The 23,486-nt window shown below is 43.2% G+C and overlaps 1 protein-coding gene across 1 annotated transcript in view; it reads right to left on the bottom strand.

Annotated features, from left to right (window-relative positions):
• Positions 1 to 23,486, bottom strand: part of slc8a2b (solute carrier family 8 member 2b) — a 195,239-nt gene that overhangs the window by 73,026 nt on the left and 98,727 nt on the right. The window contains exon 4 of the mRNA XM_028569661.1: positions 16,103 to 16,168. The gene's annotated coding sequence lies outside the window, so the exon portion shown is untranslated. The remainder of the gene's footprint in view (positions 1 to 16,102; positions 16,169 to 23,486) is intronic.

The raw sequence follows: 23,486 nt of genomic DNA, 5'->3' as shown, positions 1-23,486 counted from the left end.
GCGTGATCGAAAACCCGGCTACTGCGGCTCTGGATCGCCGGATGACGGATATTGAGGAGACCCGTGGATCCCCCTGGCCGGGCTGGTGCTGCGTCAAGATCTCAGGAGAGAGAAACGCAGGGGTTGGTGGGTCTTGCCCGCCAGGTACCGGGAGAGGCTATGCGCCCCCAACTTCTGTCCCCAGCATGGAGTAATGTCTTGAAGGAAGGGAAGCGTGAGCCTCAGAAGCCACTAAAAGTGGCCGTGCAACCCAAAATGTAGACGTAAACGCAGACCCGTTTAAGGCGAGAGCACAGGAAAATGTGAATAATATCGTGTCATATAATGCACAAATCGCGCCGCCTTGTAGTGGATAAACTCTTGGAGGCCTGTGACGTACTTTTTTTTTTACCAAAGCAGGATTTAGAGGGTCTAAATTCAGTGCATAAAGACTTTTATGGGGCAGGTGAATCTACTACTGACCTGAGTACCAGGAGGTACCAGAGGTAGAATACCTGGCGGTGTTGCCCTGCTATGGCATAAAAAATATGATCAGCTGGTTAATGTGGTTAGACTGAATGTTGATTGGGCCATAGGAATCGAGTTTAATTGTGGTGATACAAACCTCATTATCTTAAACATTTATACAACCTATGTTCTCAAAATGAAGATGGATATCTTAATAGATTGGCTTGTGTCATGTCTTTCATTCAAGATAGTGTTCCACGTGCTTCTTTATTGTGGGTGATATGAACGCAGATGGCAGCTCTTTAGTTGCCAAACATTTAATGCAGTTTTGTTCTGATAATGGTCTGATTCTTTCTAGCAAAGTGCTCTTGCCTGATAGTAGCTACACTTAGATCAGTGAGGCATGGCACACAAACTAATGGCTAGATCACTTCATTTGCATGGCTGACGCACATGATTCTTTAGAGGCCATGAGAATTAATTATGAATTTGCCACTACTGATCATGTGCCTTTTTCTTTAACTGTAAATCTAGGCAATATACCCACTCTCATGTCTGTAGATAACAACATGTGCGTGGGGAAAAATGATTGGTCTAACCTGACTGAGGAGGATCTTAAAGAATACTATCTTCAGTCCGACATCTTGTTGAGTAACATTGAATTACCAAAAGTTTCCACTGCATGCTGTGATATTAATTGTAAGAACCCTCAACATGGTCTTGAGCTGTGCTCCCTGTATGAGAATATTGTGAAGTCCCTCCTTCTCTCGAACAGGCCCCTGTTTAAGACACACAGATTGTACAAAGTCAAGCCAGGCTGGAATGACTATGTGGAAGAAATACATGCTGAGGCAAGAAGGGCCTTCAAAGCATGGGCTGAGTCAGGCAGACATATCCCTTATTTGAATATAAGAAACATGCGGATGCAAAGTTTAAATATGCTCTACGTTTCATTAAGAGGAATGAAAATACAATGAGGTCTGACTCTCTTGCAAGGAAGCTGCAATACAATAGTTCCATTCATTCTGGAAAGAAATCAAAAGAATGAATAACTGTAAAACATCGTTACCAACGAGCATTGATGGTGTCAGCGGCTCAGAGAAAATAACTCAGTTGTGGCAGAAACATTATTATGAGCTGTTTAACTGTGTTAAAAGTAACTCCTTTACAGTGGGTAACATTGATATTAATGAAGATGTGACTGTTTTCCCCCAAGAAATATATGATGCAATTATGATGCTGAAAGATGATAAGGCATGTGGTGTGAATAAGATATCTGCGGAGCATTTAAAACTTGCGAATAGAAAACTCTGTCCCTTAATTTCTATTTGTTTTACTGGGCTGTTAGCCCATGGTATTCTACCTGATTCTATTTTATCTGTCACATTAGTGCCTATCATCAAAGACAAAGCTGGCAAAATTAACAGTTTGGATAATTACCGGCCTATAGCTCTAGCCAGTATTTTATCTAAGGTCTTGGAGAGGATTATACTGAATAGGCTGGAACAGTTTGTCCTGACCTCTGACAACCAGTTTGGCTTCAAACCCAAATATATGTGTATTTTTTTGCCTTAAAGGAGGTCCTAGATTTGTATAACAGGCATAATTCCACAGTTTTTATGTGTTTTATTGATTCCTCTAAAGCTTTTGATTGTGTAAATCATAATAAGCTATTCTACAATTTGCACGACAGAGGGGTTCCCAAATATATAGTGAGAATTTTGGCTTTTTGGTATGCTCATCAGTCAGTGTATGTGAAATGGGGTAACTCTATGTCTGCCCCATTCAATGTAAGCAATGAAGTTAGGCACAGAAGCATTTTATCTCCCTTTCTTTTTAATATTTATATGGATGATCTATCAAAGCTGCTAAACAACTGTGGAACAGGCTGTATGGTTGGGAACACCATTATCAACCACCTGATGTACGCAGATGATCTAGTGATTTTTTGTCCATATAGTGCTGGCCTTCAACAGTTACTTATGGTGCTCTTCCATTACATGGTACCTGCTCAACTCGCCTCGACTCTACTCGCCTTTTTTGGTTTTCCATTACGAAAAAAAGTACCTGGTACCTGCTAACAGGTACTTTTTTTAGTACCTCCTCAGTCGAGGTTCCAAGCGAGCTGAGGCGAGCCGAGAAGGTGACGTGAAACCCTGCAGGCTGCTGATTGGTCAGAAAGAATCGTCACTGATCACTGCGTTGCTAGCGACAGACGGCATTTTTAAATAGTTTAGCCAGCGGTGGTTTTTTGCTGCCGGAGGCTCCACGCAGAGCTTTCTCCGTAGCATACAAGTGGCCTGATGGTTATACTGGTGCGCTGGTGTGTGCATGTGTGATGTGTGTGTGTCGAGTCGCCGTATGTGTGTGTGTGGGGAGCTAGTGAGCGAGGGAGAAGTGAGAGAGTGACGGCGATTATCTCCGCAGCGAGTAGCGACTCTAGAGTCATATATATGTGAGAGAAACAAAGCGAGTAGTGACTCTAGAGTCATATATATGTGAGAGAAACAAAGCGAGTAGTGACTCTAGAGTCATATATATGTGAGAGAAACAAAGCGAGTAGTGACTCTAGAGTCATATATATGTGACCACGGTGGGAAATCTGGAGCAGTAAACGTTAACTATCTCTTTGATATCATGTTTTTTACGGAGACGGAGAACCAGGAAATGAGTCGGGGATATGCGGGGATATGTCAATGGGAAAAGCCAGCTACTAAGCCACGCCCACGGCAGTCACTATGACGAACAGCCACGCTGAGGCGATACTAAAATCTGCAATGGAAAACGGATGCACAGCGAGTCGAGGCAAGTAGAGTCGAGTAGAGTCGAGGCGAGTCAAGCAGGTACCATGTAATGGAAAAACGCCATAAGGGTCTGACCCCAATATGGCTCAGACTTTGACATTAGGTACAATTCTAAGAAGAGTAATATAATGATTGCTAGAAGCAGGGAGGACAATAAACTTTCATTTTCTGCGTTCTCTCTGTCTGGTACTGTCCTTAAAGTGTGTGATGAGGTCAAATACTTAGGGCACTATATAACTGATGACCTGTCTGATGATAGGACCTATCACAGACTGATGATAGGAACTATCACAGACAGTACCGTATGATGTACGCACAAGCTAATATGCTGAATCGCAAATTCAGTATGTGTTCACTGTCTGTGAAGACCACATTTTTTAAAGCTTTCTGCTCTCCAATGTATACTGCCCACTTGTGGTGGCGCTATAAAAAAAGCAGTATACAGAAACTCAACGTGGCATATAATGATGGCTTGAGGCTGCTGCTTAAAATGCCACGATGGAGCAGTGCAAGCCAAATGTTCGTAAGTGTTGATGTATCCACCTGTCCTGCTGTACTCAGGGATCTCATGTACAGATGTATGTGTGTAGACTAACTGAGTCCTTCAACAACACAATTGCAACACTAGTGAACCCTGCAATGAGTGCAGTTAGGTTCACTTCGAGATTGTGGAACCATTGGCGTTTTAGTCTATATGCTAATTTCCGAACACTCTTTGGGCCTCATTCACCAATATCTTCCTAAGTTTTCTCTTAAATATGTTCTTAAGACGGTTCCTAAGAAAAGTCTACGTCGGATTCATAACGTGTTCCTAAACAGCAGATTTGTTTGCATCTGTGTTCTTAGGATTGATGAATCCCACATATTCGTAACTGAAAGCGCGTGCCAGTTGTTCCTAATTAGCATAAAAAAAACGCCCCGCAAATTCCCATATTAGGACATGACACTTCCTGTGCACCTCCTGGGAGACAGGTTTTCGGAGATTGTCGGAGCCGCGGTGGAGGAAGTACTGATTCTCAGTAGGCTACTTAAATAAAAGTACAAATAACAAGAGACATATTTACTTTAGTAAAAGTATAAGGTGTCCACTACCACAAACAAGGCCTGGCTTTTTTTAAAAAAGTTCCTGTCCTAACCAGCATAAAACGGAAATGTGTTGTTAGAATCAGAATGCGGTTGGTTTTATTCATGGATGTATTTTAAGACAGTTTTATTTTCTTTAACCATGCAAGTAAGCAAATAAAGTGTGTGAAGCAGCGCAGATGGAGATGTGAAGAGGTCCAGCCAAATAAATAAGATATGAACACGTCTTACGCAGCCTGGCGGAGGAGTAAACGACGCTGTGGTGAGAAATAGATATAGCAACTTTGATTTAAAAACGGGAATAATAAAAACAAACGTTTTCATTTTCACTTTTACCGGAGGCTTTAGGCCTATTACCGAGGGTCAGCGGCGCTGCGCCCAAGCTCTGCAGCACCGGAGCCGGCTTGGATCAGCGGAGCCCCATATATACAGTATCTACGGCAACCAAACTTCTGGTGAGACAAACATGTGACGGTCAGGAAGACGTTTTGGCAGAGGGGGGAAACTGATCAGAAAATGTAACGGAACATTGTAGAAATGTAGTGGAGTAGAAAGTATAGATAATTGCTGCAAAATGTAACAAAGTAAAAGTCAAAAGTAGTCTATGCACTATTGAGTCTACTTAAGTAAAGTACAAATACGTGAAAAATGTACTTAAGTACAGTTAGGACGAATTTGTACTTTGTTACATTCTACCACTGCATTTTGGCCCTATAAATAGCGATCAATCACCAAATAACGCAGGATTTAATCAGTTTAATTGCTGATGTAAATTGCAGTGTTAGTGTTTTTTTTGCATAATATGATTTCTTTTTCAACAAATGATCAGAAATACATTACAGTACAATACTATCATTGTAAACGACTGTAGAATTAAATAAAATGCAGTAAGCAATCATTTGGAGCAAATTGTCATCACTCAAATGTGCGTAAGAGTGCTTTTCAGTGTTCGTAGATTTTGTTCTTAGCTAAGAACAAATCCAAGTTAAGAAAACATTAGTGAATGCCAGAATCTTTGTAAAAAGTTCGTAAGAAGGGTTTAAGAACACATTTCTTCGTAAGATCGGTTGGTGAATGAGGCCCTTTGTGTGTATTGTGGAACTCTGACTGTTGTAGTCATGTCTTATTGTATGTGTGTTGTCTTGTATTTGTCTGTCTTTTGCTATGTTTTGTATTATGCTATGGACCGTTTTTTGTGTGTGTCCTGAATAAAGTAATGTAAATACAATAGTGAACAAAAAGGCAAAAAAATAAATATAAACAATCCTCGGTCCAGAGTCACAGTGATATGGTCAGGAAGCTATACTTAAGGAGCCATAAGTGCTGGTGCGTTCACTGTACTATGAGTCACTGTGGATAAGAGCATCGGCTGAGTGACTACAATGTAAACAGCGGATGTGAAATCAGAGCATAAATTGAGGTTAAATAGGGCGTGAAAGGAAGACGAAGAAGAGGAAGAAAAGCGAGGCCTGGGCTGCGTGTTAGCTCCCAATTCTTAATGTTTTTTTATTGTACGTATTGTGTTCTAAAGACAGTTTCAGTCCTGAGGCTGCTGACAAATAGGGAATTACAGCTGTGTGTGTGTGTGTGTGTGTGTGTGTGTGTGTGTGTGTGTGTGTGTGTGTGTGTGTGTCTATGGGGCCATACTGCAGCACTAAAGGGCCGTCCACACCCAGAACAACAACTATAACGGTAAACATACATTTCAATTTCACTCTAACTCATAGAGTATAGCGACAGTGGCGAACGATACCGCTGGGATCACTTTCAGAGTGAATTGATGAACGACAGAAACACTTGACAGCCAATCAAAATCCATCCAAATTTACAACATAGCACGGCAGATGACATTGCGGAGAAATGAAATTTATTAAAAAGGACATGATTTTTCTTCTCGCCCTTTTAATAACAGAAAAACAAATTGTTAACTAAAGTATGAACCGTAGCACTCAGGAATATGAAGGTGTATTTGTTCAACACAGGAGGGGCAGTGGCGTGGCGTGATTCTTCCACTTCTCGGGGCTACGATCCTTTCAAAGTATTTCTCATGTCACAGAAACCACTGAGAGTGAATCGTGTGTTGTTGTTTTTTTGTTCCGGCTCTGCACAGATCTGACACCCGCCCGCCGTACCCAAATTCACGAATGTGTAGAATATTCCTGCAGACATTCTTGTAATCTTGTACCAGCATGTCTGCTGTATTAGTGTTTTATGTATTATCTTCAGCTGGAGCTTATCTTATATTTAGCTCTCACCTTGGTTCTCTTCTATCTTCAGGTGTACTATATTTTATATATATATATATATATATTAGAGCCGGGACTTTAACGCGTTAATTAAGATTAATTAATTACAGACTTTAATGCGTTAATTAATTACACAAAAAATAACACGTTAAACATTTTTTACGCATTTTAATCACACTTATTTTTGCACCGCGGGACGTTTCTCACTGGATGAGTTTCGGCGGACCGATTATACTGGAGCACCAACTACCGTACATGACTTCAGACCTTTTATATATGTCAATGCTTCAGACAACAACAAACCACAGTGAACATGAACAAAGAAGCTGACGAGACCGCTTTGGTTGGCTACGTGGATGGGAAATTTTGTTTTAAAAACGAACGGATGGAGGCGTCGATTAGAGCATGGTTGTGTGCAAGCTATGCAACAAGGAATGCGCATATCACCGCAGCACATCGAGCCTCAAGTATCACCTCAACGCAAAACATTTAGCAGCTAGCGTGGACGTTAGCCCGACTCCGAGTACAAGGACCCCCACCCAACCCACACTCCACCAGATGACTGGTTTAAGGACCAGGGTAACTAAGTCTGAATGTACTTGAAAGTATTGTGTTTTACTTAAAAAAAACATAGTTTACAGAAGGTCTACCTACCTATAGGCTACCTGAATTTCTGAAATGTACTATATTTCTAAATATGCTATTGCTACACTTAATGGCAAAAATTGCACTGGTCTGCTGGACTTGGTTGAACAAAAATAATATTTTGTTGCTTAAGCTTATGTATTCAGTCATTATTCAATGGTATACTAAAAATCCATGTGAAAAAAATTACTTCTCACTGTTCTCAGGTCAAATATTTATGCAATTAAAATGCGATTAATTTTGAATAATTAATTACAAAGCCTGTAATTAATTAGATACATTTTTTTAATCAAGTCCCAGCCCTAATATATATATATATATATATATATATATATATTACATATAAGTAATGCCTTATATGTCAAAGTTTCCCTTTACAGTCAGCCCTCAGAAATCTAACACAGATTCCTCTCCCACGTTCGCTGTCAGCTTGTTTCACACGAGGCCGACTGCCACTTACAGCAAAACGTGCTCCGACACCACTGGGGGATGAATTCTGGTTATAATCCTGCTTTGAATGGTCACTTAGCTTGTTGTCTGCAGCAAGTGGCGAACAATGGAGCTGCGGGGGGAAATCGCCTAAACATATATATTTGATCTTGTTATAGTAAATACCAAAATATGAGGCTAATTGTGGTTTCTAGTCGTCTAACTGTCCGAGATTCATATTATGGTCTGAAATCACTCCTTAGTTCACTTTTTCAAATAGACATGAAATAGTTTATTCAACAGTGACACTTATCATCATCATCATCATCATCATCATCATCACTGACAGCTGTAAAGTCGGTCATTTTGGCGTCTATAAAATGCAGAGCCCTACATTGTGGGATTGTTAGAAAGTAGTGTAAATTCTAGGGGAACAACTTAAAGGGCAACATTTGTGCAATACATGTTTGAACTCATAATTACAACCATTTTGCACACCGTACAGCTAAGAGGGCATACTTCTTTACTTTTACATGTATTACTCTTATGTGTTTTTCATATTTGTTTCTTGGCAATGTTCTTTGATCAGTGTGATTTCATTCATGTACTGTGGCATGTACATGTGCTGTGGCATTTGGATTCCCTCCCCCCCGGGAATAAAAGTATCGATCTATCTATTTACATCCTCAGAAGAAGACAATCAAATGAAATGGCTGACAGTAAACGCAGTACACTATGGAGTAAACAGGGACTGATTCTGGCTACAGGAAGAATATCAATTGTTTGGATAAATACACTTAAGCCCCATTCTGACAGGCTTAACATTATAGCGGGATGGTGGGGAATAAAATATTCACTGGCTCCTCGATCCTGAAGGCATTTTAAGAGGTTGTGATTGGTTAGTTGCCCAGCCTGTTGGGTTATAAATGAAGGCTTTCTTATTCCCTCCTCAAATTGACATTTTAACATTGATTCTTTCTGTTGTTGTATTCTTGCCCCACTTGTCTCTTGACTCGTCCTGTCTGTTCTTCTTGACTGAGTGGAGCCCACTGGGGAAATTAACAAGAGATGTCTGTTTACACCTGGATTCACCTCAGCAGCTGGGACAATCCCACCTTAGCTTCCTCCAAAACTTGGGACTTACAAAAGGAGGGATGCTTGTTTGTACCAGCAAGTGTGTTGATATATTTGATCATACATATGATCTGTAAGAACAAAACAATACTGGAAAAGACTGACATCAGCTTACACTGTTATCTGATGATTTTGCACTGAACTCTCTTTTGGTTTCTAACAAACACATCTGGGAATCCAACCTGAAGGATGTTGAGTTGTGCGACGAAGTGAGGATGACAGATGGATTGTTTTTGGTGAAGTTTGGGTCCGTCAGTCGTCTCTACTCATCCTTTGTTTACTGGATCACAAGGGCATAGTGTCCGTGTCCCCAAGTATAAATCACGTAAGTAAATACAGCCGAACTCACAGCACAGCTGTTGTCTTTAACTTATGTGTTTGGTGAATTTGTCAGATGATGTCGCGGTTATAAAATCATGATTTCCACAGCCATTTTAGCCATTATGCAGAAAAACAAAAACATACTGGGGACCAAGCAATCGGCCCGTTCCAAAAAGGCATGCGCTCCAGACGGGCACTGCACTAGTTTAACTGCGAGACAAACACACTAGACACTAGAGATGTCCTGAGCTGATCAGACTTTTTTTTGATGGATCAGTATCGGCTAAAATAAATCTAATCCTTACTTTACTTTCGCCTGCTGATGTTGCAGCGCTGCTGTTATGACAGCAGGGTTGGGTATCGTTTAGATTTTTACGATTCCGATGCCGAACCGGTACTTTTAAAACTATTCCGATTCCTAAACCGATTCTTGAAGAACTGAAAAATAACATCAAAGAAAGGCTTTTACGTGCGTTTTGGGGAGCCCAGAGGGGAAATATGGCATTTTAAAAGTAGCTCTACATTTACGGTAGCTAGCTAACGGTAGACCACAGAGAAAGTGTGATATTTTTACGTCCTTTTTGGAGCGACAGAGGGAAAATATTTCAGTCAACACATTAAGTGGAACCGAAATTTGTGTTCTTATCTGGTCCGATTCCTACCGGTTGTGTAGAAACCACATAGTGGAACCGGGTTTCGGTACCCAACCCTAGTTATGACAGCAGGACTCTACAGTGTGAGCAGCTGACTGCAGATGAGATGAAAATAACAATAAATTAAATAAATAATAAATGTTTTTTACCCGCTACTCCTGTTTTGCAGTCAGAGTCTGTTAAATCTCGTAAGGTATTCTGCACGGTGCTCAAAGAGACATTTTGTTCTGAGTCTTAACACCTGCACAGGCGCACAGAGAAGCAAAGCCACATGAATAATTTACTAAAAGTTCTACTGGATAGACTCCACATTTAATTTCAAGCTAAAACAGATCTCTCTGACAGGAGGGAATAATGTGTGTTTGCAGAATTCAAATGAGTCTTTCCTGGTCTAAAAAAAGAAGAAAAGACTAGTACATTGATGGAAGTGGACCTAGGGACTGTATCCTGCACAAACATCTCTGAACCACTTCCACATTGGTTTGGAAGGATGGAGAAAGATTTTTCTTTACTTCCCTGCACAGAATTGTCAGAACTGTCTGGGGATTTGACTCAACAAACTTCAGGTCAAAGCTTGACACGCTAAAGTTTCTGCTTTTTAGCATTTTCCTGCACATGCTTTGTGTTGCAACATGTAAAAGATCTGCATCTTAGAAGGAATTTTGTATGTTGTATTTAGCTTAAAGCATTGCAAGTATTTAGTTTGATAGCATTTTGATATAAAATATGTATATGTGTAGCTGGATAAGTGTAGATTAGCCCCTTACAACTGGACAAACAACTGGCTTTTGTCTTTAGTGGAAAAGGTCCCAAGTGGCATTCACTCCCGGGACAAAATACTCTGCAGTAGTCATGGGTACTTATTGGCTCCAGCTACCCGGTAGGACACGCTATTTTTCGCCCCTTTTCCGCCGCGATGCTATGACACGCGACGCCTCTGTCTGTAACTACTGCTGCCACAAGCAGAGCTCGGACATCGTTCTAAAATAGTCTACACCGAGTTTGAAAGAGCGACTCAATAAGCAAGGCTCTAGTCAAGTCCACCTTTGTCGAATCCAAGACCAGGACTAGACGAAACCGATTCAAGACCGAGTCCAAAGAAGTTCAAATCCAAGTCAAGACCGAGTCCAAATGAGAAACAGAAAAAAAGAATCCTCTTCAAGATCACTTACCTACCTGTTTATAATTGATGTGACGGGAGAGACAGTATCTGGCACCAGGTGTAGCGCGGCACAAAGCCCGATATATGTGTCTTTTCTATTTTAAGACCGTCCAGTGGCCATGTCGTTTCAATAGCAAATGCACCTGCGCCCGCTGGTCTTACAGGGAGGTGTGTTCAGGTGCATTCTGGGCGTATTGCTATCTTGAGGCAGCGGGAAGTGATCGCGCAATTGGCCAACAAAAAACTGGTCTAAAATCAATAACGCAGCATTTCATTGTTATTTTAACAGAGCATTAGTAAAATGCGCATAGACTTATGCACAGCGCACACACACTATGCCTGTTACACACACACAGGGAAGTGCAGCAGCACACAAACATGCAGAAGATTACAAATAAAAATATGAAGTTGCAAATCCGCAATCATTTTAGCAATGCTCCAAGGTCCAAACGCGCCTGGCTTTTAAAGGGAATGGGAGATGATCTCTGATTGGTTGATTGCATGTTACAGCCAAAACACACCTATGATTAATGAAGACACTAAGTACAACCCTTTAGGACCAGGCGCCTGGCACACGGACCCTTTTTTCCGCCATCAAATTCGCAAGAGTGGATTTGGACACGCCCTAAACACACCTGCAACATGTGCTTCACACCGTGCACTTAGATCGTTAAAAAAGGGCTCTACATCTTCTACATTAGGATGATCATTTTTGCTTTATTATTTGTAAAAATCAAAAAGCGTAGTGAGTAGTCTAGAGTAACACACTATAGGATCAAATTAGGTCATATTATTTACTTAAAATATAAAATGGAAGTGTTCCCATTCTTGAACTTATTTGTCCTGAAGAATTCATAGGACAAAGTGCTCGCTGACATTGTGTCTGTGGCCAAAATGAAAATAATTGATACCTGATGATTGATGTATATGACGCAGCCAGGTGTATTCCAGGTGACCAATCTCGAGGCCTGTTCTAGATTTTGAATTAAACTAATACTTGTTTTTCTGAAAAAGCACGCTTCATCTATGGTTTTGTTTTGAAGGAGGAAGTTACTTTAGAACAAAAGCATTTAGTGCTGGACTCGGTCGAGCCAACTAGAATATTTGGCGAGTTCAATGGCCGAGTCCGAGACAAGTCAGAGTCCGAATACCAACGAGTCCAAGACGAGTCCGAGACAACAGAAAAGCGTCTTGAGTCCCGACTCAAGTACTACAACTCTGTGAATAAGTAACGGATATAAAAAAGAAACAATCACCATAACTGTAACTGGCCTCCATCTTCTTTCTACTGTTTACTAACTCTGTTTCCAGCAAAGTTTGTGACATTGAACGTGACACACCAGAAGAAAAAACATAAAGGTATACTCGTCAATAAGAAAGGAGTCTATGGCCTATTTTTTGCATTTAAAACAACTGCATACACATGCTTATTTAGGTGGAAAAGGGTATATGAGAAAGGTGACATAATAATAAAATGAGCTTAAAGATACATTATATTTATACTTGGTGGTATTCTTCTGTTATCTTGTTTCTTTTCTATCTTTTTCTTCATGCATTTTCCTTCCTTTCTTAAATCCCTGTTATATTCTTTTCTCGGCTTCCTCTCTCCTGAAGCACATTAATCTCACTGTAAGCTGTATGTGCTTTTACACACTGTAGTGATCCCTGAACTCCTGTACTTTTCCATTTGTTCCCTTAGAAATATAAAAAGCCTGAAAGTAAAGATGATTCCAGATAAAAGGAAAAAAAATAGGCAGGACATTTTTCAAATTCTCTCCACAGCAGCACGACGCTCTTTACTCACATCCATCCATCATTTTTCTCAGTCCTAAAGCAGTGGAGCTGACAGTGTAACATAGAAATGAAATAAGGATGTAATGTCTGCTCAGTAGGTAGAGGATACCGTTCTTTGTATTTCAGACTTGTTGAAAGACACATGCACGTGGCAGACTACACCCATGGGTCTATGAAACAACGATCATATCCAGCATGCGAATGGAGACATTCCAAGAAAAACGGCAATCCCAAAAGACTGTCAGGAATTGTCAACAGACAAGCGATGTGGAAGAGTATAAGAAGTCCAAGGAATGGGTCGAATTTATTTAGACAATGGCAAAAAGGGAACACCTGCACACTTACTCTATGGCACAAAAGTTCAATAATATTGATCCTACTTGGTTTCAGGTCAGAATGTTTGAAAAATGGAAACCACGCCCATAATAATACATCATGCACATCAATAGGCTGACAGGCCACAGAGGTTTTCCATTTTTTACTTTAGAAATATGGTAATATGTTCCCTTTATGTGCTTTCTATTACTGAAAACACACTTGTCAGCACACACACACACACACACACACACACTTCCTATTAGTTAGTCCACGCTTTCCCATACAGCCTCCATAAAAACATATATCAATGTCACATCTGGCTGATGAGAACATGTCAGCCGACACACACGTCAGCGCGTGTGCACACACAAACACATATACACACACAAATCATTCTGGTGAGGCCTGGTTCATTAATACCAACCAGGCTATTTATCACTGTGTTGATGTACACACACAGAAACACACACACACACACACACACACACACACACACACACACACACACACAGCTCCACACACGTTTAAAGTGCAGCTCCAACAGGCATCGAGGCGAAGGTGACAAATCAGCAGGACGGATTCGAGAGATGAAGAAAAAAAAGAGAGCGAGAGAGTAAATGGAAGGAAAAATGGAAGGAATGGAGGAACGAATGAACAAATTAGCGTAGAGAAGGTGGAGTGGAGATGGCTGGAGGCGTTTAGGAGAGAGGTAGAGGGAGAGTGCAAAACGTGTAAAGAGAAAGATGACAGGGCTGAGCTGGAGGATGTATGGGACGTCTGTGTGTGTGTGTGTGTGTGTGTGTGTTAGGCTGGTGGTCCATGAGGACACAGTAATTGAGTCCTTTTGCAGTTTTTTTTCTTCTGGATTCCTGACAACTTGACATGAGCTCTGAGCTCCATCAGCCAGCTCAGGGTGAGGAGAGCTGGATTAACAGAGACCCAGAATAGACACACACACACACACACACACACACACACACACACACACACACACACACACACACACACACACAACACACAGACACACAGACACACACACACACACACACACAAACAAACAAACAAACAAACAAACACACAAACACACACAGTAATGGCCCCCCAACAGCGCCCATTCATCACCACTTGACCGGGTTGCCTTGGGATATAACTAATGAGCCATTACGGTTACCCAGAATGCATTGCTCTAGCCCTTTATGTCCTCAACCTCTTGGTCACTGGTCAACACGCATGTGTGATTCTGCACGTGTGCACATCTGAGTGTACAGTTTGTGTGTGTGTGTGTGTGCACGTGTGTATAGTGTTCACTCATTTCAGTGTGAGTCAGATATTAGATGAAATGTAATAATTGGAAAGCAGATACACATTCTTTTCAGTCAGAGTTTCCTCTGATGTATCACTATCTGAAGTGTCACCTATGAATGTTTCTCTACTTGGGAAACAAATGCAACGCTGTAAGTACGAAGCCAGTGAATGTCCCATAGAGAGAGATCATTCATATCCATTATGGTAATAAAGCCATGCCTCCTGAAGGTACAACACACAGTCTCACTAATGATTTCATTGCAGAACTGGAGATGCTGCTTCTCTCTGCCCCTGTGTCTAACGAGCTTTCACGCAAGTACTGCAGAGTAGAAGCACTCTGTTACAAGTAAAAGCCAAACAAGTCAAACTCTTACTTAAGCAAAAGTACAAAAGTATTAGCATCAACATGTAGTGAGGGGGCTTTCACACCTACCTCGTTTTTGTCCGGACTTTTGGACTTTTCAGTTTGATCCGAACCAAAATTACAGGTGTGAAACCTACACCTGGGACCACGGTCCGGTTCAAACTGAACCATGTTCCGGTTCGTTTCCAGTGTGAAAGCATTTTTTGGATGGTTCGGACTTTCGGACCAAATACAGGAAGCTCTGGCAGGCTATCTTCGTGCTGGAAGACCAGCGAAGCTCCTCTAAGGAATAGCTCAGTGCTTGGTGTGTACGTGAGAGAGTGTGAGAGTGTGTGTGACAGTGTCAGCTGTCTGCTGTCAGAGCTGAGAATAAATCAGCAGTTTACTTGTTAGGTGGTAGTAAATGTACAGTGTAGGTTTCCGTTTGCTTTGAATAAATGCTGCAGAAAAAAAGTTCCCGTGTCTTGCTTCTCAACATCGTTAACAAAACAAAAAGAGCCGCGGCAGTAGGGGAGCGCAGCAGTAGGTTTAAAAAAAGACGCAGCTCGCGTATGTGATGACGACAGGAAGTAGTTTTGTCTTGTGTAGTTCTTTGGTGTGCTTGCATAACTGCAGTGTGAAACCAAAACTTACCGGATCAAATGCAAAAACATGAACACCGGTCCGGACCTGGGTTCGGACTTTCAGGTGTGAAAACCCCCTTAAGGTACAAAAAGTAAAAGTATTCATTATGCAAATGGCCCTTTTCAGGATCATTTATATATAAATATTATAACATTATAATTAGTGGTTAAAGGCTACACCTATTGAACATGGGAATTTCTTATTTGAATTACTTATAATAATGTTGGTAGATTGAGCTGAGAAGCTGTCATTTTAATTATATATATATATATATATATATATATATATATACTGTATACATGTTCAAATAAACTAAAGAGAAAAAAAGTACAAGCATCACTAAGGTTGCACCTGGTAATGGTGGAGTTAATGTTTATATTTTGCCAGATAGCTTAACTTACAATAATAGACTATGATTTATGCTTTGTATTTTTAATCAGAATCTGAAAAGTAACTAAATATGTCAAATAAGGAATAGGTACAAAACTCTGAAATGTAGTGGAGCATGAAGTATAAAGTAGCATAAAATGTACAAGTACCTCAAAATTATACCACCACTGGCTTCTAAACAATAGAGAGCTGTGAGGTGAGGAAGATCTGATCCAGCACAGTGGGTGTCAAACATTACACCATCTCCACTTCCAGCTCGGAGACTTTTGACACTACACCTCTTCCTCCCCGTCTCCTCTCCATGACAGCGTCTGGCCCAATTACTGCCGTTCCCAAGAGGAGGAAATGTGACCAGAAAAAAAAAGGAAGGACAGCAAACTCACCACTAGTCTCGGGTGCTTCTTCTTCTTCAACTCTTGATTCAGGTAGAACTCCTACTCACTGGCAGGCTGCAGACAGAGAGAGAGATGGAGAGAAAAGAGAGAGAGATTAACAGATGAGCGGCTGCTCTCACTTGTTCTAAACATTTCACAGCTAACACGGAGGGAACCAGCAAAACATCTAGCAGGAATATGGAGTCCCACATATGTTAAAGAACAGAGCAAGTAAAACAGAAAAGAAAGAGAGAGAGGAACAAAGGGAGACAAACAGATGGCAGGACTACAATAAAGTGAGAAAAATAAAGGGCGAGTTAGAGAGTGTTAAAGAAAGAGAGGGAGAGAGAGAGAGAGATGTGGGTCAGTGATCAGGTCTCATTTGTATAAATGTCAGTTAATTAGGTGAGTAATCAGCCCCACACAGATGGGTCAAGGATAATGAGCACAAACACAAACTGAAGTGCGTGTGCAGTATTTTTCCACCAGCGAGTCACGTAATAACAGCCGGCATGAGAGAAGAGGCAGGAGTGGACCGACGGAGAGAAACAGGCTGAGACCGGTGGATCGATATTTATTTAATATCGACCGTTGGTGAGATCCAGATTATGACAGACTGCTCCCCGACCAAAGTCACATAAAAACTGAAAATTAAATTCTTCTTTTAGGAGCAGGTAAACCTGAAGGAATTTCATCACTTTTAGTGTTCCACAATGACACCTCAATGCTTTCAGCGTTTTCCACCCAGTCTGCAATAAAGTTTTCGATAACTTTGCAAAATATATTTTTTTATTCTTTATTGAATCATTAGTCTCGCATTGCCAGACCTTCCTCCACATCGCTGCGGAGGAGGGTCTGGCTTGTCCACACAGCATTCTGGGATGGGAGAAAAACGTGCTCTGGTTTATTGGCATTTCTTTAAACCAATCACAATTGTCATGGGCGGTGCTAGGCGAAATAGAAAGGAACTTGTTTTGGTGGAACGTGTGTTCGTTCAAAAGTAGTTTTAGTCGTGCAACAGAAAACTCCGATTGAACAGATAGTCTAACTAGCTGTCTGGATTTACCCTGCAGAGATCTGAGGAGCAGTTAACCATAGTCCTCACAAATCCACCAGAGACCAACACAAAGAAAGTGGAAGGTAACATCCGGCCGAAAAGAGGGACATCTGGCGGAATTTCCGGCAGCAACGGAGCAATCCCGTTAGTGGAACGTCGTGGATATAGAGTATCGAATCATGCACATTCAAATATTTGATGCCAAAAACGATAAATTTAAGAAATGGCTAAAATTCCTGCATCAATACATTTTGCTTTTCATTTTCATTATCTGTGGTCAGAACCTCATTAGTTTTTTTCTGTGTAATTCAGTTGATCTTTTACAAGTTATTCAATATCATGGAAAAGTAGTTTAGTGTTAGCCGAGCCCCAGAGAATGGGGATGGATCCAGGAGCCGGTCCGTGAGGTGGAGCTCTCAGTTGTCTCGCACTGCTTGTAGAATAGACGGTTTCCAATACATCCACAGTCTCCCCTTGTCTCCTATTACTTTGTTTTATATTGTTATCTACTGTTTTTAGCTTTCTATTTTTATTCAATGTTGCACTGTAAAGCACCTCGTAACCCTGGTTCTGAAAGGCGCTTTATGAATAAAGTTTACCTACTTACTTAATTACTTCTAACTAATGCACTCAGGTGCTCCTTGTCAAATCATAAAGGAAAAAGAACATTATTAAGTTTATCACCAGGACTCTGAAAATGCCACCAAAATGTAAATCAAGCAAACCAGGTGGATAGGGTGCCAACCATAAACTGTATATTAGTGGACAGCGCATGCGTGACGTCACCCATTGGTTTGTGGAGATCTGCTATGAGTTGTCGAGTTTGCGAAGCCATCCTGGTTGAGGATTGTGACGATTTTAGACGAGAGGGACGAGTGAGGGAGGAGCTGCTTACACTCTACGTTACGTTACACACTTTCACTGGCAATCACATAGCCACGCCCTAAAACACCCCCTGCTTTATCGCCGATTTTAAAATCAACGAGACAATAATTCTAAAAATGAACATCATTCTGTGTTATAGAAGACTTAAAGCTAGCAATTGAGACCATAAGCTCATTATGAAAGTGTTTACTGAGGTAATAAATCAAGTGAGAAGTGGGTCATTTTCTCATAGACTTCTACAGAAACAGACCTCCTTTTTGCAACCGCACGTGTCGCCCCCTGCTGGAATTCAGGTATAATGCAGGTTTGCAGCACTTCTGCATTTGCAGCACTTCGCCGAACCGGATGCTATGTCCATTAATATTAATAGTCTATGGTGCCAACCAGCCTCATTTGGGTGCATCCGTCCATCCATCCATCCATCTTCGTCCGCTTATCCGGTATCGGGTCGCGGGGGGAGCAGCTCCAGCAGGGGACCCCAAACTTCCCTTTCCCGAATAACATTAACCAGCTCCGACTGGGGGATCCCGAGGCGTTCCCAGGCCAGGTTGGAGATATAATCCCTCCACCTAGTCCTGGGTCTTCCCCGAGGCCTCCTCCCAGCTGGACGTGCCTGGAACACCTCCCTAGGGAGGCGCCCAGGGGGCATCCTTACCAGATGCCCGAACCACCTCAACTGGCTCCTTTCGACGCGAAGGAGCAGCGGCTCTACTCCGAGCTCCTCACGGATGACTGAGCTTCTCACCCTATCTCTAAGGGAGACGCCAGCCACCCTCCTGAGGAAACCCATTTCGGCCGCTTGTACCCTGGATCTCGTTCTTTTGGTCATGACCCAGCCTTCATGACCATAGGTGAGGGTAGGAACGAAAACTGACCGGTAGATCGAGAGCTTTGCCTTCTGGCTCAGCTCTCTTTTCGTCACAACGGTGCGATAAATTGAATGTACTACCGCACCCGCTGCGCCAATTCTCCGACCAATCTCCTGCTCCATTGTCCCCTCACTCGCGAACAAAACCCCAAGGTAGTTGAACTCCTTCACTTGGGGTAAGGACTCATTCCCTACCTGGAGAAGGCATTCCATCGTTTTCCTGCTGAGAACCATGGCCTCAGATTTAGAAGTGCTGATCCTCATCCCAACTGCTTCACACTCGGCTGCAAACCGATCTAGTGAGTGCTGAAGGTCACAGGCCGATGATGCCATCAGGACCACATCATCTGCAAAGAGCAGCGATGAGATCCCCAGCCCACCGAACTGCAACCCCTCCCCACCCCGACTACACCTCGATATCCTGTCCATAAATGTTACAAACAGGATTAATGACAAAGCGCAGCCCTGGCGGAGGCCAACCCTCACCTGAAACGAGTCCGACTTACTGCCGAGAACCCGGACACAGCTCTCGCTTTGGTTGTACAGAGATTGGATGGCCCTGAGAAGAGACCCCCTCACCCCATACTCCCGCAGCACCTCCCACATTATCTCCCGGAGGACCCGGTCATATGCCTTTTCCAAATCCACAAAACACATGTAGACCGGTTGGGCATACTCCCAGGATCCCTCCAGGATCCTTGCGAGAGTAAAGATCTGGTCCGTTGTTCCACGACCAGGACGGAATCCGCATTGTTCCTCCTCAACCCGAGGTTCGACTATCGGCCGAACCCTCCTTTCCAGCACCTTGGAGTAGACTTTACCAGGGAGGCTGAGAAGTGTGATACCCCTGTAATTGGCACACACCCTTTGGTCCCCCTTTTTAAAAAGGGGAACCACCACCCCGGTCTGCCACTCCTTTGGCACCGTCCCAGACTTCCACGCAATGTTGAAGAGGCGTATCAACCAGGACAGCCCCTCCACACCCAGAGCCTTGAGCATTTCTGGACGGATCTCATCAATCCCCGGGGCTTTGCCAGTGTGGAGTTGTTTGACTACATCAATGACCTCCGCCTGGGAAATTGACAATGATCCCCCATCATCCTCCAGCTCTGCCTCTAACATAGAGGGCGTATTAGTCGGATTCAGGAGTTCCTCAAAGTGCTCCTTCCACCACCCTATTACCTCCTCAGTTGAGGTAAACAGTGTCCCATCCTTACTGTACACAGCTTGGATGGTTCCCCGCTTCCCCCTCCTGAGGTGGCGAACAGTTTTCCAGAAGCACTTTGGTGCCGACCGAAAGTCCTTCTCCATGTCTTCTCCAAACTTCTCCCACACCCGCTGCTTTGCCTCTTTCACGGCAGAGGCTGCAGCCCTTCGAGCCCTTCGGTACCCTGCAACCGCCTCCGGAGTCCTCTGGAATAACATATCCCGGAAAGACTCCTTCTTGAGTCGGACGGCTTCCCTGACCACCGTTGTCGACCACGGTGTTCGTGGGTTACCGCCCCTTGAGGCACCTACGACCCTAAGACCACAGCTCCTAGCCGCAGCTTCAGCAATGGAAACTTTGAACATTGTCCACTCGGGTTCAATGCCCTCAGCCTCCACAGGGATGCATCAAAGCTCCGCCGGAGGTGTGAGTTGAAAGTCTGTCGGACAGGGGCCTCCTCCGGACGTTCCCAATTTACCCGCACTACCCGTTTGGGCTTACCAGGTCTGTCCAGAGTCTTCCCCCACCCCCTGACCCAACTCACCACCAGATGGTGATCGGTTGACAGCTCCGCCCCTCTCTTCACCCGAGTGTCCAAAACACACGGCCTCAGATCAGATAAAACGATTATAAAATCGATCATTGACCTTTGGCCTAGGGTGCTCTGGTACCAAGTACACTTATGAGCATCCCTATGTTCGAACATGGTGTTTGTTATAGACAATCCATGACTAGCACAGAAGTCCAACAACAAACAACCACTCTGGTTTAGATCAGGGAGGCCGTTCCTCCCAATCACGCCTCTCCATGTGTCTCCATCATTGCCCACGTGCGCGTTGAAGTCCCCCAGCAGAACAATGGAGTCCCCCACTGGAGCCCCATGCAGGACTCCACTCAAGGTCTCCAAGAAGGCCAAATACTCCGAACTCCTGTTTGGTGCATATGCACAAACAGTCAGAGTTATCCCCCCCACAACCCGCAGGCGTAGGGAGGCGACCCTCTCGTCCCCCGGGGTAAACTCCAACGTAGCGGCGCTCAGCCGGGGGCTTGTGAGTATCCCCACACCCGCCCGGCGCCTCACAGCCTGGGCAAGAAAAGAGTCCAACCCCTATCCAGGAGTACGGTTCCAGAACCAAGACTGTGCGTAGAGGTAAGCCCCACCAGATCTAACCGGTAGCGCTCCACCTCCCGCACCAGTTCCGGCTCCTTCCCCCACAGAGAGGTGACGTTCCACGTCCCCAGAGCCAGCGTCTGCTGCCCGGGTCTGGTCCGTCGAGGCCCCTTTGGGTGCAGCACACTGAAAACATTGTACAGATAACCTCTCCTTCTTTGGCAAAATGTAAATACGAAGGATACATTTCATTAAACCTGCTCTTTCTTCAACAGAAGATGGACACAATGTTTACAGTAAGGGTAATCGGTAGATATAGTTATTTCAAATCTTTCTTTCCTGTAGCACCCTGTAATTAACAACATATCTGGGCTGCTAACTGTGATATAAAGTACTGAGGGCTGCATTGACAACAACAGCGCTGTCCAATAAATGTGCTTAAAAGAAAGCATTTCAGGGCTGCATTTCATGTATTCTGTCCAGAAAAATTAAGCGGATCCAGCCTCTGATTTGGGACACAAGTAGAGAGTTAAAGTTCTCCAACCTTCTTCACAAAGTCTTGGCCTCTATTTAACAGGTCAATGGGTTCCCTTCTTTACTGTCAATAGCTCTTGACCTGCCCAGAGGGACCGCTGGTCGGATGTGGACTGCTGCTCTCTGAGGTTAACTCATTTGATCGTGCGCGTCATGAACACCACGCACATGAGAGGCCATACTGACACAAACAACACTAAGACACTTTCTTACTGCCTCTGCTGGAATTGAAATCTTTTTTTTTTTTTCACCAATCATTCAGTACATCCATTTGAGGTTGTCAAACGAACAGTCCATCAAATCGCTCCGTGAAACAGAAGAAATAGAGGCTTCATTTCCAAATTAAACCAACTCGTTCTCACTCCCAACTCGTAATATATGGACACTCGGCCAGGGTTATGGTTCCACTTGGAAAAGATGGTGGGTGGGGTTACAAAATGCGTTTCTGTGACATGTATACGGGACACAAACCCCGGTCACCTGGGTGAAAGTCCTGTGTTGTTTGAATATTTTTTGGGCATTTTAGGCAGACAGGACAGCTTAGACTTCAGAGAGGGGGAATGACATGCAGCAAAGGATCGCAGGTCAGAGACTAAGCCTCTTTATTACATTACATGTCATTTAGCTGACGCTTTTCTCCAAAGCAACTTCCAATTGCTATATAATCAGAGGTAACACGCCTCTGGAGCAACTAGGGGTTAAGTGTCTCGCTCAGGGACACATTGGTTGTTGGGAGCAAATTGATATATCGCAGTGGGAATCCAACCCGGGAGTCCATCACCAAAGCCATGTGTCATATCCACCGCACCATCAGCACCCTTTATATGTGCGCGCGCTCCACTAGGTGAGCTACCCAAGCTCATAAACATCAGGTTTTTATCTTCACTCCTCTCCTCCTTGTCCTCTGCTCAGGCTGCGGCTGATGTAAATGTCTGGGCTAAAGGTTGACGCCAACACGTCTGATACGGAGACATTCATCAGGAGTGCAGACGCTAAAGTTCACCACCGAAATAATCTTCTCCGAGTTGTCTTCCTAATCGCTGTGCTCTTTTACTCTGCATGGCTGCTTGCTTTCTTTCCTCTGCTACATGTGGTACAGTTATGCGTCACATCACCTCTCTGGCTCTTTATCTCCGTGTCTCCCTCTGACAACATCGCAGAGAATTTTCAAAGGTCGAGGCAAACAAAATGTTCGAAATAACACCCACTGCACAGCACCGAAAAAACCCCACAAAAAACAGAGAATAAGTGATAAACTCTCAAAACTAATTTTCTAAGTTGTCTGAATCTTAGTCTGTTAGTCACCGTGGCAACAAGGCTCATTGTCTCGACACGTCTCTAAGGAATGACATTACATTTCCATCATTTGGGGTCGTCGATCCTCCTGCGAATAGAGTCAGGCGATTTCTTTGTGTGATTGCAGAGAGCATCATGACGGGGAAAGAGATGATATGAGTGAGAAAATGATTTCTTCTGCCCCGACTCTATCTACATAGTCACAATCTCCATCACTGCCAAAAATAAATCACACCACGATGGAAGTTGTTGTAACACACACTTTCTCTCTTCAGGGAAACGTTTGCTGGAATTCAAACCAGCAACAACTCAGTCGCAAACATGCTTCTTTTTAACCCAAGATGAGCATCTTCATAGTGTCTGGGAGCAAGTTGTTGTTTCAGAGAATCAGAGGTGCTGGTAGGTCGAGTTTGGAACCGTTTGACGGAGCAAGGC

The sequence above is a fragment of the Perca flavescens genome, chromosome 3 (assembly GCF_004354835.1).
Source record: "Perca flavescens isolate YP-PL-M2 chromosome 3, PFLA_1.0, whole genome shotgun sequence".
Taxonomy (NCBI): domain Eukaryota; kingdom Metazoa; phylum Chordata; class Actinopteri; order Perciformes; family Percidae; genus Perca; species Perca flavescens.
Note: the sequence above shows the minus strand (reverse complement) of the source record. Positions and strands in the feature narration are given on the sequence as shown.